The sequence below is a fragment of the Nyctereutes procyonoides genome, unplaced genomic scaffold (assembly GCF_905146905.1).
Source record: "Nyctereutes procyonoides isolate TBG_1078 unplaced genomic scaffold, NYPRO_anot_genome, whole genome shotgun sequence".
NCBI lineage: Eukaryota > Metazoa > Chordata > Mammalia > Carnivora > Canidae > Nyctereutes > Nyctereutes procyonoides.
The window spans coordinates 197465-210686 of NW_026575049.1; the positions used below are offsets into that span (position 1 = coordinate 197465).

At 41.5% G+C, this 13222-nt stretch overlaps 1 protein-coding gene across 1 annotated transcript in view; it reads right to left on the minus strand.

The window, feature by feature from the left end:
- The window catches only part of SARNP (SAP domain containing ribonucleoprotein), a 50810-nt gene that overhangs the window by 4719 nt on the left and 32869 nt on the right, over positions 1-13222 (minus strand). The gene's annotated exons all lie outside the window — the stretch shown is intronic.

Consider the following 13222-nt stretch of genomic DNA (forward strand, 5'->3'; position numbering starts at 1 on the left):
CTAGACTAAGATCCTATCCTTTCCGTATACCTCAAGAGACCCTCTATCTATACATACATACTCACTCACCCTCACCAAGGTCAGTTTCTTTGACTTTATTTACAAAGGTAACCAACAGAAGGTCGGGTCAAAAGAATTCAAACAAACTTCTGAATATGATTCTGTGTGGTGCTCCTAAGGTGGTCTTTTTAAAAATTCCAAGGAGTTCATATCCCTGCAGTCTATAGGCAGGTTATATCTCTGGGTGTCCCAGAATAAGAATTAAAAAGAAAGGCAATCAAGAGATCTATAGAAACACAGGAATTTTAAAATATGTGTACTCTCAACCTCAACCAAGGAGTTGCATTTGTTCCTACGATCACAGAAGCCACCTCTTTGGCCAAAGACAGGGCAGCTATTCAGCTTTCCGTGTTTAATTTAACTAGTCTATTCTCTGAACACAGTAGGCAAGAATACCTTCTTGGTCTTACTTTGCCTCTTTCAGCTCAAGAAGCATGTCCATTTTCTCCCTTTTGCTGTACTTGCTTTATAGGGAGTTAGAAAGGAGTCAAGAAAAGTTGGTGGCTATGAAGGACTGAGGTACCCTACACACGAGTTTATCACTTAACCATAGTGTATTACTAGAAAAGAATATTGCTTACACAGTTCTTCTGCCTTTTTAAAAGATTTTTATTTGTTTATTTACTTGAGACAGAGGAGGAGCAGAGGAAGAGGGACAAGCAGACTCTGCACTGAACACAGGGCCTGACATGGGGCTCAATCCCAAGACCCATTCATTACCTGAGCTGAAATCCAAAGTTGGATGCTTAACCAACTGAGCCACCCAGGTGTCCCTGTCTTTTTCATTATAACCCTCAGCAAATCCACAGTGGGTACAAAACTGAAGCAATTTAAACTCCTATAAAACATGGAACCAGGTTTGGGGGGGGGATATTCTTTTTTCCCATTTATTTTTATTTTTGAAGGAGGAGGGGCAGAGTGAGGAAGAGAGAGAATTCTGAAGCAAACTCCTGCTGAGTGTAGAGCCCTGATGTAGGGCTTGGTCCCAGGACCCTGACATCATGACCCGAGTCAAAATCAAAAGTTGGTCACTTAACTAACTGCACCACCCAGGCAACCTGAAAAAAAGTATTGTTTTTAATAATCAGAAATTAAAACAATGCTAACAATACAGTCACTAATATCTGAGTGCTTATTTTGTGCCACTCTACGAAGTTCTTTACATGCAATATCTCATTTAAGTTTACATATATGTATTTTATATATATATATATATATGAAAAAATACATACATATATGTTTAGTAATCTCTACACCCAACATGGGGCTTGAACTCATGACCCCAAGCTCAAGAGTCGCATGCTTTTCCAATTGAGCCAGCCAGGAGCCCCTCATTTACATCTCAAACACAGTAGGTACTATGACTAAATTCATTTCATAGAAAATAAAAAAGACTTGGAAAAATTAAGTAACCTAGTTTTTTTTTTTAATTTTTATTTATTTATGATAGTCACACACACACACAGAGAGAGAGAGAGAGAGAGAGAGGCAGAGACATAGGCAGAGGGAGAAGCAGGCTCCATGCACCGGGAGCCCAACGTGGGACTCGATCCCGGGTCTCCAAGATCGCGCCCTGGGCCAAAGGCAGGCGCTAAACCGCTGTGCCACCCAGGGATCCCCCTAGTTTTTTTTTTTTTTTAAATAATAAATTTATTTTTTATTGGTGTTCAATTTGCCAACATACAGAATAACACCCAGTGCTCATCCCGTCAAGTGCCCCCCTCAGTGCCCGGCACCCATTCACCGCCCCCCCCCCCCCCGCCCTCCTCCCCTTCCACCACTCCTAGTTCGTTTTCCAGAGTTAGGAGTCCTCAGGATCCTGGGATTGAGCCCCACACGGGGATCCCTTCTCAGTGGGGGTCTGCTTCTTCCTCTCCCTTTGCTTATGCTCTATCAAATAAATAGATAAAATCTTAAAAAACAAACAAAATACATCCACTTTCCTAGCTTTACCATCTCTTCAGTTATCTCACATAACCCTTTCTTTGGAGGAACAGCAGCAGAATGGAAGTGTTTAATTCCCAAAGGAAGAAGGATCGATAGGACCCTTAGCTAACAGTAGTTGTAAACTACTTGAACCACTTTCATAGCACTCAAATAACCTGGATCAATGCCAGGATCCCATCCCCTTTCTACTGTAACATATGTCTCTACTTTAGGGATCTAGGGAAAGGACTAAAGCTTTTCTCAACTGAATTTGTTTCTAATTTTGCCTAACTGGCTACTCCATCTGTTGAACTATAATAAAAGAATTAGGAAGGTTTCCAATGAACACAGCCCTCCTATTTTTCCTTACCAAAGTTCTAGGAAAAGTTTTCTTTATTTTGTCTACCACCATTAAAATAAAAGGGAATAAGAGACAAAAATGAAGTGCTCAAAATGAGAATCTCTACAGAGGGATCCCTGGGTGGCGCAGTGGTTTGGCGCCTGCCTTTGGCCCAGGGCGCGATCCTGGAGACCCGGGATCGAATCCCGCATCGGGCTTCCGGTGCATGGAGCCTGCTTCTCCCTCTGCCTATGTCTCTGCCTCTCTCTCTCTCTGTGTGTGTGTGACTATCATAAATAAATAAATATTTAAAAAAAAAAAAAAGAGAATCTCTATAGAATATTCTAGATGAAATATCTAATTTCACTAATTTTCCAGGCCAAGCACAGTGTTAGGGGTAATAAAAGGAACATCCACATCCTTCCTGAGGAAAAGCAGGAATAGACCATATATTGCTGATCTACCACTCCGCACTTATTTTCATTCAGTTCAGAGGAAGGAGTACTTCGGCAAGTTCAAATCACAGAAAGGGAGATGGTACTTTAAAAACAGCTGTTTTTTCAGCTCAAACCCTGGGGCCACTCCCAAATCTCATCACAAAGCCTATATTTATTTAGAATGTGTGGGACGGGACAGCCTTTCCTCTGGTTCTCTATTTTGCTACATCCTGAAATGGGAATTGTGTCTTCCAAATTAAATTTTCTGTGCTTCCTTTGAACTCAAAGGTGAGGAAAGATAGAGGGAGGAAAAGAAAAGAGGGGGGTTACATTTCTCTAGCCACAAAGGCTAGATCAGGGAGTTCTTCATGAGCTTCCCTTTTTAATCAGACTTTTGGTGTCTCTCCTGGAGATCCAGGCAGAGCATCTGCTGCAAATCTACCAGTGGCTCTAGGGGAAAAAAACAAAACAAACAAAACAAAAAAATACAGATCCTCCCATGCCCCCTACAAACAGCCTGCTCACCCCTCATCCGCAGAGACCAGTGAGGGTTTTATTTATTTTGTGCATGCCTGCCTTTCCCTCCCCACCCAGAGCCCCTCAGCTTCCCTCCTAAAGCCTCTTTCCTCCTTGCCCTGCAGGGAAAGTGCACAACAGGCCCAGTAAATCAACACAGTTCTAATGATCTCTCTCACTTGACCCTTCTAGCGTGACGGTGTCGCATGGAAACAAACGTACAATAAACTTCACTCCATCTTTAGCTCCTTGCTGACAGGTTTTGATTCATGGGATGGTGAGACCCATCTGAGGGAAATTACCTCGATCTAAACGCATCTCTCTCTGCATTCATCAGGCCAATGCTCCCTCAGGCCATGCTCAAGTGCACAAATGGGGTTGTGCATCTGCAGGCAGCACTGACCCCACTAGCTCAGTGTCATATGCATTTGCAAACCTTTCCTTTCTTCATTCTTCCTCCACTTTCCTCCTGCAAACCCTCAACCACTAACAAATCTTTTTTCTTCCCATGTATACTTCTGTGTGGGAAGAACAGTGCTGGAATCTGAAGTGCTCTTATTTCCTATCTAGTGGAAACCCCTCAAAACATACAACATGCATTCAAAACCAAAGGAGGAACCTGTCCTCACTGACTAAACACATGCCTTGGACGTTCAGATTGATCCATATACTTCACCTGCTCACCCTCTCACTCAAGATCTAAATAGCAAGGCAACTCACTAACGCCAGTAATTTCAGCATACATAATCCTATCTCCCGATAGCTGCCTTGTTTTTCTTTTTCTTTTTTTCTTGTTTTTCTTTTTAAAAGCTCAGAAAGACAGTTGTGGAAGAGGAGAGAGCTCATATACAAAGCTCAGGATGGAAAGCAGGATGTATATTTAATAAAGCCCAATACTCCCATGAATCACTATCACTGTATTTTCCATCACAGAATAAGAGATTTCTAAACTGAGCTCTTCAGACATCTCTGACTTTTTTTTTTAAGATTTTATTTATTTATTCATGAGAGACATACAGAGAGAGAGAGAGAGAGAGAGGCAGAGACACAGGGAGAGGGAGAAGCAGGCTCCATGCAGAGAGCCCGACGTGGGACTCGATCCTGGGTCTCCAGGATCACACCCTGGGCTGCAGGCGGCGCTAAACTGCTGTGTCACTGGGGCTGCCCTCTCCGACTTTTCAAATTCACTTTTCTCCTTGTTTCCCTTTCATATTTGGAAAATCCTCAGGCAATATAAGGAAAACAATGCCTGCTGGAGGAAAAGACTGAGACACTCAAGGCTGCCCCAAGATACAAATTACATGTGTGAAAGTGCTCAGAATATAAGGTCTCATATAGGCAGGCACTCAATAAATGGCAGCTATTATTTCTACTGCAACCTTCCTCCTGGTCTTTGAAACAAACTGTGAGACCATCAACAAAATTTTGAAGCTAAAAAACAAAACAACAACAAGAAAAATTTTTTTGAAGCTAACAACGCCATTCATTCATCTTCTACATCAGAAGCAAGGAAATCAAGGGGCACCTGGGTGTCGGCAGGCAGTTAAGCATCTGACTTTGGCTCAGGTCATGATCTCAGGGTCCTGGGGTCAAGCCCTCCGTGGGGCTCCCCATTCAGCACAGAGTCTGGCTTATCCCTTTCCCTCTCCCTCTGCTTGTGTTCTCTCTCTCTCTCAAAAAATTAAAATAAAAAAAAAGATGTATGGTAAAGAAGATGTGGTGTATATATACAACTGAATATTACTCAGCCATCAAAAAGCATGAAATCTTGCCACTTGCAATAACTTGGATGGAACTAAAAAGGGTATGATGCTAAAGCAAAATAAATCAGAAAAAGACAAATACTGTATGATTTCATTCATGTGGAATTTAAGAAACAAAACGGATGAACAGGGGAAGGGAAGGAAAAATAAGATGAAAATTGAGAGGAAGGCAAACCATAAGATATGCTGAATTCTAGAAAACAAACTGAGGGTTGCTGGAGGAGAGGTAGGTAGGGGTAAGGAGTAATTGGGTGATGGGTATTAAGGAGGGTACTTGAGGTAATGAGCACTGGGTGTTATATGCAAGTGATGTATCACTAAATTTTACCTCTGAAACTAAATTAAAAAAGCAAAGTCAGGGATGCCTGGGTGGCTCAGTTGTTGAGCATCTCCCTTTGGCTCAGGGCATGATCGAGCTCCCTGCATGGAGCCTGTTTCTTCTCCCTCAGCCTCTGTCTCTGCCTCTCTCTGTGTGTCTCTCATGAATAAATAAATAAAATCTTTTTTTTTTTTTAAAAAAAAAGGCAAAGTCATCAAAAGTAGGGAGGTAAGAATCTTGGGGTGGCTGGCTGGCTGGCTGAGTCAGAAGAGCACATGCATGACTCATGATCTCAGGGTTGTGAATCTGAGCCCCAGGATGGGTGTGTAGCAATTACCTAAATCAATAAATAAGTAAAAACTTTTAAAAAGTAGGTAAGAATCAGACCCATTCACAAGACAACAAGGAAATTCCCATTAGCTGCAAGGCAAACGAGTATTTGTATTGAAGAACAGATTTAGGGTTAAAGTGTGGCAGCATAAGTAAACAGCCAAAACCACAGTCTTCTCTATCAGGTACTATTAACCATCTTCTCCTTCTGAAACCCTAAAAAGCAAGCAAACAAACAAAACTATGCCTGCCAGGCTTTACTGATTTCATCAAACCTAATAATTAATGACAACAAAAAAATCTAAATACCCAAGGGAACAGAGCAAACTCTAACTCTGTAGTTTCAATCTTAGGTACTCTAAAGGTCCCCGAGGAACTGCTTTCAATGAATTACAGGCATCGTTTCCATCAACATTTTATTTTATTATTACTTTAAGATTTTATTTATTTATTCATGGAATACAGAGAGAGAGAGAGAGAGAGAAGCAGAGACACAGGCAGAGGGAGAAGCAGGCTCCATGCAGGGAGCCCCTGGGACTCCATCCTGGAACTCCAGGATCACACCCTGGGCTGAAGGTGGCGCTAAACCGCTGAGCCATCCAGGCTGCCCTCCATCAACATTTTATTTCTTTATTTATTTTTCCATCAACATTCTAAATAATACCACTAATCCATTCAAAATTAATCCATTCATCCAATAGTCATTCAAATATCCACTGAGAATTTACTTTAGGTTAGGGACTGTTCTGGCATTGGGAACAAAGGTGAATAAGGCAAAGATCCTTAACCTCAGGGGACTTATGAATTTATGACTTACAGTAAAGACATATGCCACTGTTCATTACATTACTGCATTATGAGGACCCATGGGGAAGTCTTTCTGGTCCCTGGATGTAGAATAATTATGCTTTTGCTGAGCAACTTGTAAGTTTTTATCTTCTTAACCCTGTGAATCACTATAAACACTTCCGTATTTCCCTCTACTGAAAGCTATAAAATTTGGAGCCAAATGTGTGGCCTGTTTCTGGCAAGCAGTTTTGAAAATATTCCTATTAGCCAGAAGTATTAAGGTAAGAGAGAGGTACTGAGGTGAGATCCAAAGACAAGGATCCAATACCTAGTTTCCATGACAGAAACTTAGAAGACAAAGTGCAGTTATAGAGTTGCTGCTGGTCCCTTAAGAACTTACTCCTCTCGGGATCCCTGGGTGGTGCAGCGGTTTGGCGCCTGCCTTTGGCCCAGGGCGCGATCCTGGAGACCCGGGATCAAATCCCACGTCGGGCTCCCGGTGCATGGAGCCTGCTTCTCCCTCTACCTGTGTCTCTGCCTCTCTCTCTCTCTGTGTGTGTGACTATCATAAATAAATTAAAAATTAAAAAAAAAAAAAAAAAAAAAAAGAACTTACTCCTCTCTAAATATAATGAGATTAATTTAAAAAACTTCAGTGCCCCAAGAAGGAAAAAGAAAAGGGAAGGAAGTAGAATTATTATGAGAAATTTAAAGTTAAGGACCCCTGTCAATGGTTTCCATGGCATATATACTGTAGCCAGGAATTAAGTCCCAAATGGAAGATCAGCTACAATAACTGGCAGCCTGAACATCATAGATGCTTTTTAAAGTGACTGTTTCTTTCTATGGCAAAGAATTCTAAGGATAAGATCTCTACCCAAGATGGAGTAGATCGTGGCTTTATCTCCCAAACCCCAACCTTTGTCTTCAAGATACAAATTTAAGAGAACATTTTTCAAAACTTACTAATCTTATCCTGAATACAATAAAGAACACCACTCCAAGCTTAGTGTGCCAGGGTTATTTGCTCTGCCAAAGAGTCCACTTTGATTTAATTAGCACTCCATGGGCTATGTACTGAAAGCATACACCTTCTTCAGACTTATTACCAGTGCCACTCTGGATTATAAAAAGAAACTAGGAGAGGGGTGCCTGGCTGGCTCATTTGGTAAAGCATACAACTCTTGATCTTGGGGTTATTAGTTTGAGCCTCACTCTGGGTGTACAGATTACTTAAAAAAAAAATAAAATCTTATGGGCCACTGGGTGGTGCAGTCAGGCAACCGACTCAGTTTCGGCTCAGGCTGCAATCTCAGTAGTTGTGAGATCCAGCCCTACATCAGTTCTGTGCTCAGGGGAGAGTCTGCTTGAGATTCTCTCTCCCTCTTCCCTCCTGTTCATGTTCTTTAAAATAAGTCAATCTTTAAAAAATAAAATCTTAAAGAGAGAGAGAGAGAAGCAACATAGTGACCCAAATGTAACCCAGGCTTATTTAAGGATGCACTTCCCAAAGCCCAAAGCAAGAATGTGTACTGAAATTAAATAGGACATATCCACACTATCAGAGGAGATCAAAAGAATTAACCAAGCCAGATATTTTTCCTGGTCAGTACAACACCTCACTTACTCATCATCCCTCCTTACACCATGTGTGAGAAGAAGAAATTCCAATCTAAAGAATTACCATGTGAAGATGTTAATACTTCTCAGACCAGTCTGATTTTCTAAGGGAATGTAAGGTAAGAGTGAGGCAAAAAACAAAGGAGCGAGCTTTATGGTCACTTTTCCAGACTATCAAATGACTGATAGCAGGATGAAAAGCAGAGGCTGGGGGCTTTCAGGCAATGGTTGATTAATAATGACATGGCCTTGACTTCCAAGAGGTAAAGGTTATGAAACACTCCAGGGTAAGTGGGCTTCCAATTTCATACTTTCAGGGTGAATGACAGCAACTGATGGTTTTTCTCTCAGAAACACTGCAATCCTTAAACACACAGCTGTCACCTCCCTGCCCCAGTTTTTGAAAATCATCTGAGTATGTTTATTCCTGAGCCTTTATGCCAGCCAGACCACAGAACATAAGGTGGTCCTAAAAACGAATGGACAGAACCTAACTAACTAGCAAGACAAAGGTGAGGGGCTGGAGTAGCAAAGGGTATACCATTTTAGCACACACATAGTAAAGAGACACTAACAACACCCACACACATAACAAAAAAATACAGCTCCCAAAACAACCATATTCTCTACTCTCAAAAAATTTTCAACTGTGAGATCAGAATCAACCTTCTAGGGCCAATAGGGTACAGCAGGAACTTTAAAGCTACACAAGATTTAGAGACCACCAGGAACTGTATCTCCTCCTATCTTTATAGGATTTGAAGCCCCAGAACACAGTCAGCTCAGAACCAAACACTCTTCTGAGTCACTAGCTCCCATCACTTTTTTCTCTTTCTCCACAACAAGCTTCTTCCCCCACCCCCACTCCTCTCCAACCCCAGAGGAGGTCGTTTCGGTCTTGCTCTAGCTGATTGTAGGACAAAGCAAGGCAGGTGGAGGAAATGAAGGCTTCACACTTGAGACCCCCGGAAACCAAGTTTCTATTAAAAGTCCCCACCTCCCTCCCTTAAAAGCCAGGAAGCTGCTGCTTTTAAGGATAAGCGATGCAGAGCCTGGCAGCAATGTCAAGAACTCAGTAGAGGGAAGCTAAAACTTTGAGGGAGATAAATGCTGTCTTAACCAAATAGAGGGAATGAAGGATGACAGTTACCTGTGCATCCGGAAATTAGAATGAGCACCAGGAAAGTAGATTTTCACCTAGAAAATGTGTGTGTGTGTGTGTGTGTGTGTGTATGCAAAAAAAAAATTTTTTTTTAAATGTAAGCTCTATGCCCAACTTGGGGCTCGAAGTCAAGACCCAAGTGTCATGATCTACCAACTGAGCCAGCCATGTGTTGCCCCACTTCTAATTATTTTAAAATGAAGATTTCTGGTTTTACCCCAATCTAATAAATCTGAATCTCAAAAAGAAGAGCTTAGGGAAATGTATTTTTAAAATGTCCCTTGGTGGGGAAGCCTGGTGGCTCAGGGGTTGAGCATCTGCCTCCGGTTCAGGACGTGATCCTGGAGTCCAGGGATTGAGCCCCACATCAGGCATGAAACCTGCTTCTCCCTCTGCCTGTGTCTCTGCTTCTCTCTCATGAATAAATAAAATCTTTTTATAAACAAACAAACAAACAAACAAACAAACAAACGGTCCCCTGGTGACCCTTATGTGCAGCTATAGTTGGGAATAACTGTAAATGGCTTTAAGAAAGCCTGGAGGGCAGCCCGGTGGCGTGGCGCAGCGGTTTAGCGCCACCTGCAGCCTGGGGTGTGATCCTGGGGACCCTGGATTAAGTCCCAAATCGGGCTCCCTGCATGGAGCCTGCTTCTCCCTCTGCCTGTTCCTCTGCCCCCCTCTCCCTCTGTGTCTCTATGAATAAATAAGTAAAATTAAAAAAAAAAAAAAAAGAATTTAAGAAAGCCTGAAAAAAAAAAAAATCTCACCAAGTCCCAGCCAAGGTTGCTACTCCACTCGGGTTTTCCTTCAAAAGCATTAGAGGCCTTCCAAAAACTTTTATGCTTCCTACAAACAGGGTATCTCAGCTACAAGGTTGTGAAGGGGAAAACAAAGCTATGAATAAATCACAGCTGGCTCTAAGGAGCACACCTGTCTTGTTGCCTTCATAGAACTCAAGTAGAGGAACAGAGAGACTCTTCTTACAAAGGAGTTCAATACAGGAAAAACATGCCAAAACAAGATCAGAGAAGACTTCAGGTATGTGGAGGAAAGACAAAGGAAACAAGGTTCAAGCATACAAAGGGGGATCCCTGGGTGGCGCAGCAGTTTGGCGCCTGCCTTTGGCTCAGGGCGCGATCCTGGAGACCCGGGATCGAATCCCACGTCGGGCTCCCGGTGCATGGAGCCTGCTTCTCCCTCTGCCTGTGTCTCTGCCTCTCTCTCTCTCTCTCTCTCTCTCTCTCTCTCTGTGACTATCATAAATAAATAAAAATTAAAAAAAAAAAGCATACAAAGGTATTTCCTTAACCTGCAAAAGAGAAGTACAAGGGGAAATATCAACAAAGCAGAGGACAGACAGGATTTGTCTTAGGGCTTATGTGTTTTGCTCATTCACTTAGAGCACTTAAGGAGGTCCATCACTAAGGCCTCTCTCATCTTATAGCTTTCTCCACTTCCAGTTGCCCTTCCTCACTACCTCATACCTAAGCATGAACATGGTAGTGAAAACTGCCTTGTCTGCTCTATACCTCAATGAACTCCTTACCCAATAAATACTTTTAAAATCAGGACAGATGGGGCACATGGGTGGCTCAGTCGGTTAAGCATCTGCCTTCAGCTCAGTTCATGATCCTAAGGATGGAGCCCACAACAGACTCCTGGCTCAGCAGGGAGTCTGTTCCTCTATTCCCTTTCCCTCTCTCTGCTTCTGCCCCTCCCCCTACTCATAAATAAATAATATATATATAAAGACAGCAAGCACTTCAAACATAGTATCTTTCTCAGTAACACATCTTCACTGCTAAGGATTTAAAGATTCAGTATTTGATATGAATTTCAAGTGTAGAACACCCTGAAAATACATTTCTATTTTTGTCCTAAGAATCTGCTCTTCGGATGAGAAAGTAAAATTTGGTTAAATAGTATTTTAAAAATGTGAGAAAAGAGTAACAAAAGAAAGGGAGGAGGGATCCCTGGGTGGCGCAGCGGTTTGGCGCCTGCCTTTGGCCCAGGGCGCGATCCTGGAGACCCGGGATCGAGTCCCATGTCGGGCTCCCGGTGCATGGAGCCTGCTTCTCCCTCTGCCTGTGTCTCTGCCTCTCTCTCTCTGTTTGACAATCATGAATGAATGAATGAATGAATGAATGAAAGGGAGGAGAGGAAAGGAGTTAATATTTTCTAGATCTTAACAAGACGTCTCAGATCTTAGTAAAAACAGGGCTTTTCGCGGTGCCTGGCTGGCTCAGTCAGTAAAGCAGGTGACTCTTGATCTCGGGGTTGTAAGTTTGAGCCCCAGGTTAGGGGGTAGAGATTACTTATTTTTTTTATTTTTTTATTTTTTTTAGAGATTACTTGAAAATTTTTTTAAAAACTTAATATAACAAAACAAGGCCTTTGGTAGTTTGCAAACATTACCACCAAATGTCCCCCTATAAAATAGCTCGCAGTCTGATGCCCTGCCTCATCCCGATCCCTATCTCCAAAATACTACAGGATTTTATCTGACCTGCTTCGGCTATTAGGCATAAAAAGGAACTTTGCTATTAATAGTGAATATGTAAGAAAATGAACTGTTTTGTTATTACCAAACTTTACTTGAACTGACCTATATTTTCAAAAATAAAATGTTACCTCTCCTTATCAATGTCATCCCAAAGAACACTATTACCCAATAATTATTAGCCTCTCAATAATTAAAATACATCTTAAACATCCTTATATTGTTATAGCTTTCAGATCATGAAGAGTCTCTGAACACCAAAACTTCCTACCCCCCCCAAAAGAAACTAGTAATACACACAGACACCAAAAAAAACCCCTCAATCAAAACAAAAAACACCCCATACTTTTTTCTCCTGTACAAATACTGAGGGATGGACAGACTTGGGATTCAGAAAGTGGGCTTACATTTCACCACAGGTAGGGAGAGTATCTGAGAGCAATCAGACAGATACTGCTTGGATTAGAAAAGCCAGGCCAGTTACCGGTTGCCCCTAAATTAGACATACAGCTAGATATACAATCAGATATAATATACTTAACTGAATTTTAAAAATTATTACCTTATGTACCATAAGTAGAGCTTTTTTTTTTAAACTGACACTCAATAAACAAACAAACAAACAAACAAACCGACACTCAGAGAATTGATCCCACCTCAAGAACTTGGTTGAGCAAAAACAATGAAATGTATGTAAAAGTAAAACAGACTCCTTTCCCTCCTTTCCCAGGCTGGGAAAAGACAACAGGAGGGCCACAGAAAGACATAAAACTTGTTTTTTATCAAAGTCATCAGTTCTGACATGTTAGAAGAAGGAATGCAAAGACATAAGTGGGGGTGGGGTATCGAGCAGGGGAGATAGAAAAGAGAGTGCATTTTTTTCTTACTACAAACTTTCTTACCTCTAGTTCTTTGGGTTCAAATTCAATGTATAAAGCCGTAAAAAAATAAAATGAAAAGGTGCAAGATCCTTGGTGTTCTCAACCATGTATGTACCCTAGCATGTATGCCCCTCACATTCTCAGGGAGGGAGTAGAGTATACACCAAATACCAGTTTTCTGCTTAGTGCCTGGGCTTGGGTTTTGTTTCATTTGGTTTTTAATACTTACCTAGCTGGATGTCCTATAACTTCCTAAAGCATCAAGTTTCACTTTTCCCAAATGCTAAAGTATAACCCTCTATTAGAAACTCCTCAAAGACCCAACTTATAGTAAACAGGGTAAAACATCAGCCATAAATGCTGACAAAGCATCAAAACTTTCAGCTTGCTTCCACAAAATTTTTAAAGCTTTTCTTCTTATATTCCTAATATTCCTTATCCAATTTTTTCTTCATACAGAGCTAGGTAAAACTATGTTTAAGGGTTAGGACATAGAGTGGGAGGGTAGAAGAAGAAATTGGGCAAAGAAAAACCTGACTCCTATTTCTCAAGTTAAAATTAGAATACATTTTCAAGAGC